This window comes from Haematobia irritans, chromosome 2 (genome assembly GCF_050003625.1).
Source record: "Haematobia irritans isolate KBUSLIRL chromosome 2, ASM5000362v1, whole genome shotgun sequence".
Taxonomy (NCBI): domain Eukaryota; kingdom Metazoa; phylum Arthropoda; class Insecta; order Diptera; family Muscidae; genus Haematobia; species Haematobia irritans.
Window position 1 is genome coordinate 161,074,427 of NC_134398.1, and position 13,076 is coordinate 161,087,502.

Consider the following 13,076-nt stretch of genomic DNA (forward strand, 5'->3'; position numbering starts at 1 on the left):
TAGATCCACTCAGAATTTCACCATCACCCTGAGTGTATATATTTTATAAGGTCTGAGTCCAATATTCGATTGGACCCCATTCTATCATTTGTTTTTTGATTAAATTTTGGCGAATACGATTTATTGCCATTGCTGCTGAATACCCAATATACAAAACGGTCCCACCTATTGTTCATAATGAAAACGAGAAAGCGAAAGAGAGAGAGAGAGATTACGATTCGATCTCTGAGTACGAACAGCTGTTAAGCTCCATCGTTTCCATTCACATAGAGTGTTTTTATCTCAGATTGGGCCATAACAGTCTTGAATATTTTTTGATTTGCGTCAGAACCGTGCGCGCTCTCCACACGACCGAACCTCTTTCTGGTTTTCTTCTGCATAGCAGTTGTTAGAGGCAGTAGATTTTTACCGTAGCCATAATTAACAACAACAAAACTCTGTCGTCGTTGTCCGTCTTCTGTTTTATTTTTCCATTCGTAGAAAAAGCAAAACGTTTTTTTTTATCAAAAACCAAACAATAATAACAACTTCTCAAAAAATAGGAATACATTTTCAGCGGGGTTGTTAATATAAACGAAGAAAAAAAAGGTTATTATAATATTAAATAAGTGAATTTTAAAACAAACTTAAATTATTATAAAAAGAAAACAAATATTTATTGTTTTATATCAAATAAAAAAAATTGTGACGAACGTGTATTTTTGATTTAAAATTTTCCTCTGGTTTTATTCGTTGCATAAAAGTCATTTCAATATTTTCGCTTTAAATAGAATTTGAACCATTTTTCTGTGGGCCGGATGAGCAAACAAGCCACAGTGGTGTGAAAAATTAACGAAACGTGTATAAAAATTAAGCCAAATAAGCCAACCAACCTGCTTGTGTGAATGAACGATGATGACGATTCGGGGCATTTTCGGTTGTGTAAAAAATTAAGTGGGGAAAATTAAAAGGCTTTGGCTAAAGTTTTAAAACAAAAATACATGCATACGTAAATGATAAAGTGTTAATATTTTATGATTTCTTCTCACAATATCAATGAAATAATAAATTTTGGTGTTGTTATTTTTCTGTTTTAATATGGTTTTTGGTGCCGCGCGTTTTGTTACTGTGTGAGTGGTTGGGGGGTTAAGTGGGAGTATGAGATCAAAAGACTCTTAGTGAGAGAGAGAGAGACCGTAAATTCGAGAGCATTGTTGCCAAATATATTTTCTAAAGTTCTGGCAGGAAAATCACCAGAAGAGATTTAACTTCAGACCGGAATGCATATAGGCGAAGAACTCGGACCTGAACAGAAAGCTCTGCCCTGCGTTTTTATGGTAAAAAATGTAAACAGGTGTGAGGGTCAGGGTTGGTCTGTCGCAAACTATGACTTTTGCAACATACATTTACGACGGTATAATACGTATGTCGCAAAAGTCGTACACCTAATATAGAAAACCTATTTTTGAACAAAAAAAATTTTAACTCTTTTTAATTTAATTAAGGATGTAAAAAGTATGTTGTTACACTGAAAAAACAGTGAACCCACCAGGAAGAAAACTTTCCATTAATTTCAGAAAATTTTGAATATTTGTAGAAAATTTTAACTAAACAGTATTACAAACGTTGGCATCACGCCGATGTCATAAAAATAAGTAAATATTTTTCGAAAAAAATCAAGAAAATTTATTAGACATAACTAAGTTTTTTCACTTGTTAAAGAAAATTTTTTAGTTTGAAGGAAAAACTTGGAGTCCAAAATTGCAAGAATGTCTTTAGTGACATACGAAGTTCATGATGGACGCATTTTTGGTAAAATTTACAAATTTAAAGAAATTCTGAACTATTTTGTGGAAGACACGAATTTAGTTTATCTTTGTGCTTCATTTGAGTACATCTTTTTCCTCGGTTTTAGTTAATGTAACTAAAATACACAAAAAATTATTAGAGTAAATGAAACTTTCTCCAAACATAATAATTCCATGAACTAAAATAAAGTTAAATTGGCTTTAGTGAAATAGAGAGTTCACTTTTTTTTGAGTGTACATTGTATTTATTGAAAACTTAACTAGTTTTACATCTCGCATTCGCAACTTGAAACTATTCGGATTTTGCGTGGTTTTTCTTCGCTGCCAGTTTCTGCAGAAATAGGCTAATATGAGCATGAGCGTGTACAGATCGTCACGTTTACTGCGCCATCGAGTAGGACATAGTAATTTTGGCTTTAAATCTTCCATTGAAATAAGTCCATTCTCTTCTACTTTTTTTAAATCCGTTTATAATTTTATGAAAATTCCTGAGAAACTTCTTTGAACATACCATCATCTTGGATATCATTGAATTTGCCTATCGCCCAGCCGACGGAACTGAAGCATTCTGAATTTGCCACGTTTGTTACGTTTTCTATATTTACGACGTGAATGTAACGTTTCCAACTTTGCGACAGTCGCAAACCTAAAAAAGTTTGATGCAAACCATCCTGGTGAAGGTAATTTGTTGATTCTAAATAGTTCAAACATTAGTTCCTTTTATGCCTTAATTGCAAAAAGCTCTTTTTGTGTCGAAATTTGAGGTTATGAACTTCAGCAGATTATTCTTGTTATTTAACATTAGGGCTTCTTCGATTCACAATAGCAATTTATTGAGACTAATTTATCGAAACACATGAAATTCAAAGTGGCACCGAGTCATAAATAATCGCAACAGTAAATATTTATCACTAATTGGACCATTTCATACATTAAATATGCAAGATTTCACTTCTTTTCTGTGATTGTTTTTAAACAGCTAATGGAGATGTCCTGGATAAACGAGTACTCTGTTTTCTTTTAGTCCATTACGGCTTAGGGTATCTAGTTCTAAAAGAAAACAGTCCTATTATATGACTTCATTCTTACTAAGAAATACGGATTTTGTAAGCATTTTTAAAATTTATTATGGGGGACATACTATGTCATTCAGTTTGTAACGCATCGAAATATTGGTTTCAGACACCATAAAGTATATATATTTCTGGCCGTGGTGAAATTATGATCTAGCAATGTCTGTCCGTCCCAAATCTATAAACATAACCAAAATTTGTAAATCATTTGAGATTCTTAAGAAGAATTTTCTGTACATTTTCCATTGATTACAATTATAGTTATTTTATTCGTCGATAATCTGTATCATTAATCCACATTTTCTTTAATTTTAAATGTTAGAAATCCCTTCACATTATTGTTTTAAAGATTTTGTTTGCAAACTCTTAAAACAGAACATTTAACCGCGACGTCATTTAGGTATCCACCAAATCATTAGTAAAAACAACAGAATTGGCAACAATGTTTGAGAGATACGTCTAGAGATATCCATGAAATATTTTAATACGTATTAGTGAGACAATCAAATATAGAGAGATACATTGAAGCCATGCGAGTATAATGTGCGTTGTGCGAATTTTGGTTTCCCAGAGTTTCTTGAATTTATATAAAAATATAAATATATACATATAGATAAACATCTATATAGATCTACTATATATACATACATACATCATTTATGCGATTGTCTATATGTATTGGGATATTTTTGTATCTTTTTTTGGAAGTATTATTATTTCACCTTCAAAATTATACATAAATACAAAACAACGACCAACGCCAACAATAACAACAATTTTTGTATGTTTGTATATACATACAAGGTACAAAAAACATACATATATGCATATATAAAATATACAATGGATTGAAAATAATAAAATTTATATCGAAAAATTAAAGAAACAAAAATAACAGAAAAAAATCTAAAATCAAGATCGTCATCGTCATTGTGTCTGCCATATGTGGTCAAAAGAATTGTGACTTAAAAAAAAAAAAACAATGTTAAAGACACGAAAACTCAAACAAAAACAATTGAAAAAAAAAAAAACAAAAACAACATAACAAAAACAGAAATTTAAATTAATGTAATCGGGAAAAATAACTACAGCTTATAAAGACAAGAAAGAATGAGAAAAGTGTATTCGGGCTTTCTAAGATCATTAACCAAAAGTTAAATAGTTATACATACAGCAAAATTATATTCATCGCTTAAGCTGTCAGTTTATTTACTATATATGTATGTAACGGTATTTCTCTTTTAAAGATGTTTGTATGTTTAAGATCATTTCACTCTCTTTCGCCTTAGCTAATAGCCCCCTACTCTCTCACACATAACGTATCGTTGTTTTCAAAAGCAAAGTGTCCGTTATTCTAATGAAAGCTAGAGTGTTTAAATAAATTATTTTTCTTTCTATTTTTATCTATAAATAATTGATAAATAAACATTATTGAAATAAAATGCAACATATTCTTCATGCTGCAATGAAAATACACATTGATGAATTCAACAAATTTTAAATTGGATCAATTTTCTTGCTGGAAGGTATTTATATTTTTCATATATATATATTTTTCTTTCGACATATTTAAAAGATTTTCAAAAATTTTATTTCAGAAGATATTATATCTGTGAATTATAAAGTTTTACAAATTTTCTGAGAAATGAGACAGTAGAGTTTTTGTCACTTTATATTTCGAGGTGGTCGATTTTAAGACAATTCGTTGATATCCCTTTCATTAATTTTTGACGTTAGCCACCGAAGGAGAAGGAATGCCGAAATTAATTCAAAGAAACAAATACTTTTGCAAGAAACCGTGGTTCAGCCTTTTAAAGCCAAGTTTCATCCAAATTCCCCATTGGAATATCTCATGACGAAAGGCATGAGTTAAGGACTTAAAAATATCAACCATTCAAAGTATGGACTATATTTTATGAACAACGTTTTAAAAATAATATATTAATGGTCATCCAGTCCATTTCCAATAAACTTTTAATAAGGGATCGAACATATTCCCAGTGTTCTGGCGTCAAAGAACACTAGTCATTTTAGAGTGTAAGATACGGAATAAAAACTGTGCGGATGCGTTGCATAAAAATAGACCAAAATAACGGCAGATTACAGCAGAATTGGCAACAATGTTTTTAGATTATTGCCACGATTTGTCGCCATTTCAAATAAAAAATTAATTTTAATTTAATATGGTCGTTTGAATTGGTAATTAGTTTGACATAAAGAATCAATTTATATTATATGAATTTTCAGGTCGTTCTGCCCTTAAATAAACTATAAACTATATATTCGATACAAAATTCAAATTTTGATGCAAAATTGGTCATATCGTAAATTATTACCAGTGCTGCCGCTAGTGAAAAATTGAGTGAAGTAGATTTTGGGAAAAAGTGGAGTAGATTGAATAAAATTGAAGTAGCATACATTTTTGAAAACAAAACAATAGAATTCATTTTATTATACCCTCCACCATAGGATGGGGTATATTAACTTTGTCATTCCGTTTGTAACACATCGAAATATTGCTCTAAGACCCCATAAAGTATATATATTCTGGGTCGTTGTGAAATTCTGAGTCGATCTGAGCATGACCGTCCGTCCGTCTGTTGAAATCACGCTAACTTCCGAACGAAAGAAGCTATCGACTTGAAACTTGGCACAAGTAGTTGTTATTGATGTAGGTCGGATGGTATTGCAAATGGGCCATATCGGTCCACTTTTACGTATAGCCCCCATATAAACGGAACCCCAAATTTGGCTTGCGGGACTCTAAGAGAAGCAAATTTCATCCGATCCAGCTGAAATTTGGTACATGGTTTCAGCATATGATCTCTAACAACCATGCAAAAATTGGTTCACATCGGTCCATAATTATATATAGCTCCCATATAAACTGATCCCCCGATTTGGCTTGCGGAGCCTCTAGAGAACCAAATTTCATCCGATCCGGCTGAAATTACATGGTGTAAGTTATGGTCTCTAAAAACTATGCAAAAATTGGTCCACATCGGTTAATAATTCAATGATTAAAACCGCTATGTTCATCGTAATTAAAGGAATAGGAAAAACAATTAGGTAATATGGGAAAAATTTTAAAATTTGAAGCAGAACAAAAAGTGAAGCAGATTTTTGGAAGAAGGAGTGACGAAGTAAATTTTGTGAAAATGAAGCAAAATACTTCGATTGAAGTAGTAGCGGCAGCACTGATTATTACATTTTGACCTGCGAAAATGGCGACACCGTTTGCACAATGTTCTTTGTGTTATAACATTATTGTTCCGAGTAGAGGTGTGCACGTGACACGAAATTATCGTGACTCACGCGTGAGTCACGCTGACGGCAACGGCGTTAGGGTACGTGAGCGTAATTAACCAACCAACTGTCGTGCGTGAGCGTGAATGTGCGTGAGTAGCGAATTTCGGAAAAACACGCTCACGAAAATAATCCCGCTTACGAACATAAAATGCATACAAGTTGAAGTCATTTATAGTTTTATAACGATTTCGATTTTAACCATACTCATGTTTCAGTCAGGTTCCACAGGTAAATTACTCATAAAATAATTCGTGAGTCACGATATTTTTCATGAGTTACGACATTTAAAAGATTTTTCGTGCGTGAGTACAAATTTTCTTTTCGTGAGCGTGCGTGAATAAGATTTCTCCGTCGTGAGTGTGCGTGAGCGTGAGCAAAATATTACTCACGTGCACACCTCTAGTTCCGAGCAGATAACAGAATTTGTGCGTATGAGTGATGCAACATGTTGCTGTGTTATTCATACGCAACATACCACTAGGGTTTCGAGGTTGCAATATGGAAATTCTTCATTTAAAAGTCTAATCGTGTTGTATGATACACATTTGAAAGACCACACAGAAAAAAAATACTTTGTCATTGTCATACAGAAGCACCAGACGTCACTATGAGTATTATGTCATGCAGTTTGCATATGTTGAACTTTAAAATGTTTCGTTTTTCATGAATTTCTGTATTGAAAATCACAAAAATCATTTGAAAAAAATGATTACAGAAAACGAAAAGTATCAACATGTTACATGTAGTGAAAATGTTCTTTTTGCATCCGTAAGTGGTGCAAAATTGGCACAGAAGCGACGAATTTAATATGGGCTTGTCATAGGACGGATGTCCACCATTTCAACAGCCGTTGAACTGGATTTGCATCAAATTCAGTGTTTTGGATGATAATTAAGAAATTTTGTGATATTTTGACAAATAAATAATTTTTATTTTTTTTTTATGATTTTTGATGCATTAGAACGCGTGTCTGGAATGTTTAACATCAAATGTTTTCAAAAATTCGCAATTTTTTTTAGAAAGTATTTAGCATTTTTTTCGGCCAAGTTTTAATAATTTGTACCATTTTATTAATTCTTAATCTGTTTTTAATCCATTTGAAACAAAAAAAAAATATATTTTTGCTATTAAAAATATGAAAAAAGCGAGTTAAAAAAATTGGCTCAATTGAACTTCCTCTGCAGTTAAAGAACATCTTTGGGAGGACATTTTTGGAAGTGCTTTTAAAGTTGTGCCTTTAGAAGAACTTCCAATTTTTTTAATACCAATTTTTTTCTGGGTATATACAGAAATTTGTCCACTCTTCTTTCTTCTTACTTGAATTATTTTTATACCCTCCACCATAGGATGGGGGGTATATTAACTTTGTCATTCCGTTTGTAACACATCGAAATATTGCTCTAAGACCCCATAAAGTGTATATATTCTGGTGAAATTCTGAGTCGATCTGAGCATGTCCGTCCGTCCGTCCGTCTGTTGAAATCACGCTAACTTCCGAACGAAACAAGCTATCGACTTGAAACTTGGCACAAGTAGTTGTTATTGATGTAGGTCGGATGGTATTGCAAATGGGCCATATCGGTCCACTTTTACGTATAGCCCCCATATAAACAGACCCCCAAATTTGGCTTGCGAGGCCTCTAAGCGAAGCAAATTTCATCCGATCCGGCTGAAATTTGGTACATGGTGTTAGTATATGGTCTCTAACAATCATGCAAAAAATGGTCCACATCGGTCCATAATTATATATAGCCCCCATATAAACCGATCCCCCGATTTGGCTTGCGAGGCCTCTAAATGAAGCAAATTTCATCCGATCCGGCTGAAATTTGGTGCATGGTGTTAGTATATGGTCTCTAACAACCATGCAAAAAATGGTCCACATCGGTCCATAATTATATATAGCCCCCATATAAACCGATCCCCCGATTTGGCTTGCGAGGCCTCTAAGAGAAGCAAATTTCATCCGATCCGGCTGAAATTTGGTACATGGTGTTAGTATATGGTCTCTAACAACCATGCAAAAATTGGTCCACATCGGTCCATAATTAAATATAACCCCCATATAAACCGATCCCCCGATTTGGCTTGCGAGGCCTCTAAGAGAAATAAATTTCATCCGATCCGGCTGAAATTTGGTACATGGTGTTAGTATATGGTATCTAACAACCTTGCAAAAATTGGTCCACATCGGTCCATAGTTATATATAGCCCCGAATATATATATAAACCGATCACCAGATTTGACCTCCGGAGCCTCTTGGAAGACCAAAATTCATCTGATTCAGTTGAAATTTGGTACGTGGTGTTAATATATGGCCTCAACTCCCATGCAAAAATTGGTCGAAATCGGTCCATAATTATATATAGCCCCCATATAAACTGATCCCCAGATTTGACCTCCAGAGCCCATTGGAAGAGCAAAATTCATTCGATTCGGTTGAAATTTGGTACGTGATGTTAGTATATGGTATCCAACAACCATGCAGGAATTGGTTCATAACAGTCCATAATTATATATAGCACCCATATAAACCGATCCCCAGATTTGACCTCCGGTGCCTTTTGGAGAAGCAAAATTCATCCGACCTGGCTGAAATTTTGTACGTGGTGGTAGTATATGATATTTAACAACCATGCCAAAAGTGGTCCATATCAGTCCATAATCATATATAGCCCCCATATAAACCGATCCCGAGATTTGGTTTTGGTGCCTCTTGGAGGAGCAAATTTCATCCGAGTCAGTTGAAATTTGGTACATTGTGTTAGTATATGGCCGTTAACAACCATGCCTAACTAGGTCCATATCGGTCTAAAGTTATATATAGCCCTCAGATATATCGATCCCCAATCACACAAAAATTGGTCCATATCAATAATTGTATATAGCCCCCATATAAGCGACCCCCATATTTCAATTCTGGCTCCCTACGTACCGTGCAAAAGTCCATATCGATTCGTAATTATTTGTAGACTTACCTACACATACTTTTTTTGTCTAATGTATACCACGTATGGACTAACTCACAATTTAGAAAACGATGTTAAGAAATTTTAAGATACCACAACCCAAGTAATTCGATTGTAGTTTCTACGCAATCCATGGTGGAGGGTACATAAGATTCGGCCTGGCCGAACTTACGGCCGTTTATACTTGTTTTGGCTAACACTGCTAAAACGCCAAGCTACTGTGTTAGCTCCTTGATAGAATGAATGAATTTTTCTTATTGTATCCAATCCACATTTAAGACTTGTTTGAAATGCAATTTTAATAGAACACGTTCAAAATCACGTTTAATATTTCATTTGCGAATTTGTATAAATTTATTATAACGTAATTGGTATTATTCAATTGAACTGAAAATATTGGCTCAATGAATTCGACTTCCTTTCAAAAATGTATTCGCATAATACTCATATTAATACATAGAACATGTTTGTGATTCAGAATTTAGTATTTGAAACTGATTATCTAAATTATTTTTTTTAAATTAGTATTTCGTATAAATTAAAATAGGTAATTAAAGAGTGAAGTGTGGCATATCGAACTATAATATACCTTACATTGAATTCAGTTAAAAAACAAAAACGATTTCTTATAGTCACTTAAATTGTAGGACTACAGCGTGACGTTGTCCGTCTTTCTGTTTAATATTTTTATGTGCAGAATCTAACGATCTTACTTCGGCTCAAAGACAATTTGACAAAAATCGGTTAAGATTTAGATATAGTTGACACATATATTTATCACCGATCTGGTCCGAAAGTTTTGTGAGTCTCGTAAAAAATCAACCAACTCGGTTCGGATTTAAGGCCGGTCTAAGCCTAAAAATTTGTAGAAGTGTAAAAACTTTTGTCCAAAACGGTTCAGATTTAAATATATGTATATGGGAACGTATACCTTTATATAGCTCCCAACAACAACAAATTGAAGTTGAATTTTGGTCAACAAATTGGTGAAGGGTATAATATAATACTGTGATGCAAAATTCAACTTTTTGACTCCAAACAAAACAATGCAAAAGTGTTGAAAATAAGACCGCTTTTATCACCGATTTTTTCCGTTTTTCAACTACAGTTCTTGAACTTTTGAACATTTTACCAAACAGTTAAGAAAATAAATGTAGCCTATAAAATTTTGAACAACTTCAAACGACCAGTTTGTATGTAATCGGCCTCATCCGAATTTAGAATTTTCTTACTTGTTTATATCCTACAATGTATTTATTAAAACACTGTGAATAGAACTAAATACGAGTATTTGAATTTAGGATATCATCAATTATTTAGTTAATAGTATTTGCCAAAAGTGGCAATTGCTGACGAAAAAAAAACAATAATAAATTTTAGAAATACTATCAGCAACCAAAAAATTTAAATGCAAATGACCAAACATTCAACAATTATAGAGTTCTTAATTGTTTATGCAGGTTAGTTTATAATTTATTCTTGTATTTGAAACACTATTTAAATAACGACTTCCCCTACAGGAGATTTGAAGTAAAATAAAAAAACACAAACAAGTCAAAAGGAAATATTAAATTTTATGTAAAAAAAACACAACTAATATATATTTTGGTTAAAAAAATCAGCAATAAAACGTAACATTTGCAGCATAACCTACTATTATCATAGAGTTGAATCGAATATAGTTATACAATTTAAATTTTTTTTTGATTTCTTGTTATGTGTCTAAAAGTCTCTATATAAACGAAAAATGTATAACGTATTCAAGAAAAATATACCTCACAATAACATGTATATGAATTTATTCGCTATATTTCTCACAATTCAATAGCAAGAATAAACTTATACAAAGAGCCAGGAGGGCGGGCCGTATTATCGGGGAAATTTTCAAAATAAAAACAAAAATATTTTTGTGCAAACTAACCAATTCAACCAAATTCAAATTCACACGAAAATCCTACAGAACCAACGAATCGAAGAAAAGGAAATTTAAACACATAAAAATAACTAAATATTTGCTATAAATAGAATTTATTTAAAGATATGAAACCATGAATTTGTATTTCTTTTTGAAAAAAAAAACATTTTTTTTTCAAAATATAGCAAACTTAAATAAACCAATAATGCGTATGAAGGAATTGATGTTAATGTAGGCGAAATTATTTTTGAATTTAATTTTGAAATTAGAATGGCCGAATATGATTTGGGTTCAAGACCGGCCCTGTGGTCTATAAGGTGTAAATTATTATGCAAAAATTTATGAGATAATGAATGTGGCATAAACTATTTAGTCAAATAATTTCTTTAGTTTGAATTTTCTTTCGTTACAAGGAGATAAAATACAAAAACCAGGCCCACTTTGCCCATTGAAAATCTAGCTACACAAAAACGCTAAAGTTACGTTAAGTAAAAATGCCGAGTGTACCAGAAGATTTTCAGTCATATTGTGAAGATGGTAAATGATTCCATTAAGACGGCTAAATGGTATATACAAATCTACAATATTAGGAACATGGTCATAAATAATGTGAAGTGAAACCTCTCAGAACATGACACTCATGGTTCCCTAAATATTGTCAACATTTGGCAGGTGTCCACTTATCAGAAAACTTCTCATATAATTGTCAATTTTCAGAGTGTCACAATGGACTGCATAGTCTAAGTGAGCCTGAAATAAATCGGGATGCCACTTCAAACCTTTCAGAGTGTCCGACTTTGGGAGATTCCACTGTATACTAAAAAATAGGTCATATAAACTTTCTTGCGAGGTAAATATTTTTTCGCTATTAATTTACACGGAAATTTTGTTTTCTGTTTGTGTTAATCGCCACAATTACAAATTTAATTGATTTTGGTTGTAGATCTCATTTAATTTGTTAATTGAGGCAATCAATTGTTCTTTGCATTTTTATTTATTTTTTAAAAGTTGGATTTTTCTTTGTATTTGAAAAATTTAATGAATCATTGAATTGTAAAAATATAGAAAGCAAATATTTCCAAACAAAATTTGAATTCTTTTTTTAATTGGAAATATTGTTTTTATTTAATTAAAATTTTAATTGGGATAATTAATATTTTAATTAAAAATTTAAAATTTTTCTATAATTTTCTTAAGTAACTTTATTTATAAATTAATTGTATCAGTTAATTATGCCCTTCACCACCACTGTGGTATAGGGTATAATAAGTTTGTGCAATTGTATGTAACGCCGAGAAGGAGTAGTCATAGACCCATCTTTTAGTATCAATCTGTTGATGTATTTTTGTGTGCAAAGTCCAGCTCGCAGTTTAAGTCCGATCGTCCTCAAATATGGCACAGGGTCCTTTTTCGGCTCAAACTCCTATGGCCCCAGAGGCCAAAGTTTTACCCCGAGTTACGTAAAATTTTGCACAGGGAGTAGAACTAACATTATAAATATGCATATCGAATTTGGTTGAAATCGGTTCAGATTTAGATATAGCTCCCATATGTCGTCCGATTTACAGACCACCGTAGATCAAAATTTTCCTCCGATTTACTTAAAATTGTGAACAGGGAATGGAAATAACATTTTTACTACGTGTTAAAATCCAATCAACTTTTTAATTGGAAATACTTTGGTGATATTGATGATCACTTTTCTGATTTCTGTTGAAAGCAAATAATGAAATATTTTAAAATTATTTTGGACCAAATATGAAACTTGTCTTATTAGATTGTATATGACAAAAATGTTTCTCCCTGTGTATAATTGAAGATAAACTTTTTTGAATTGAATTTTGAAATAAATATTTTAATTAAATATTTAAGTATAAAAAATAATTGTAATTATTTGTTAATTTTTTAATTGACTACGCTTTCAAATTCAAACATCTTTTTAATTGGGAATATTATGGTGATATATTTTTCCGTGTACTTAATACTCATATTCAATATTCGGGGAAAAATTGATGAGTAATT

At 32.2% G+C, this 13,076-nt stretch overlaps 1 protein-coding gene across 3 annotated transcripts in view; it reads left to right on the top strand.

The window, feature by feature from the left end:
* Positions 1-317: 317 nt before the first annotated feature.
* The window catches only part of LOC142226655 (dnaJ protein homolog 1), a 109,139-nt gene continuing 96,380 nt past the window's right edge, over positions 318-13,076 (top strand). Inside the window, exon 1 of one of the 3 annotated variants that reach the window (XM_075296763.1) lies at positions 318-588. The gene's annotated coding sequence lies outside the window, so the exon portion shown is untranslated. Of the gene's footprint in view, positions 589-4,269; positions 4,387-13,076 lie in introns of those variants that run through there. The other 2 variants (XM_075296765.1, XM_075296764.1) reach the window with 2 other exon arrangements.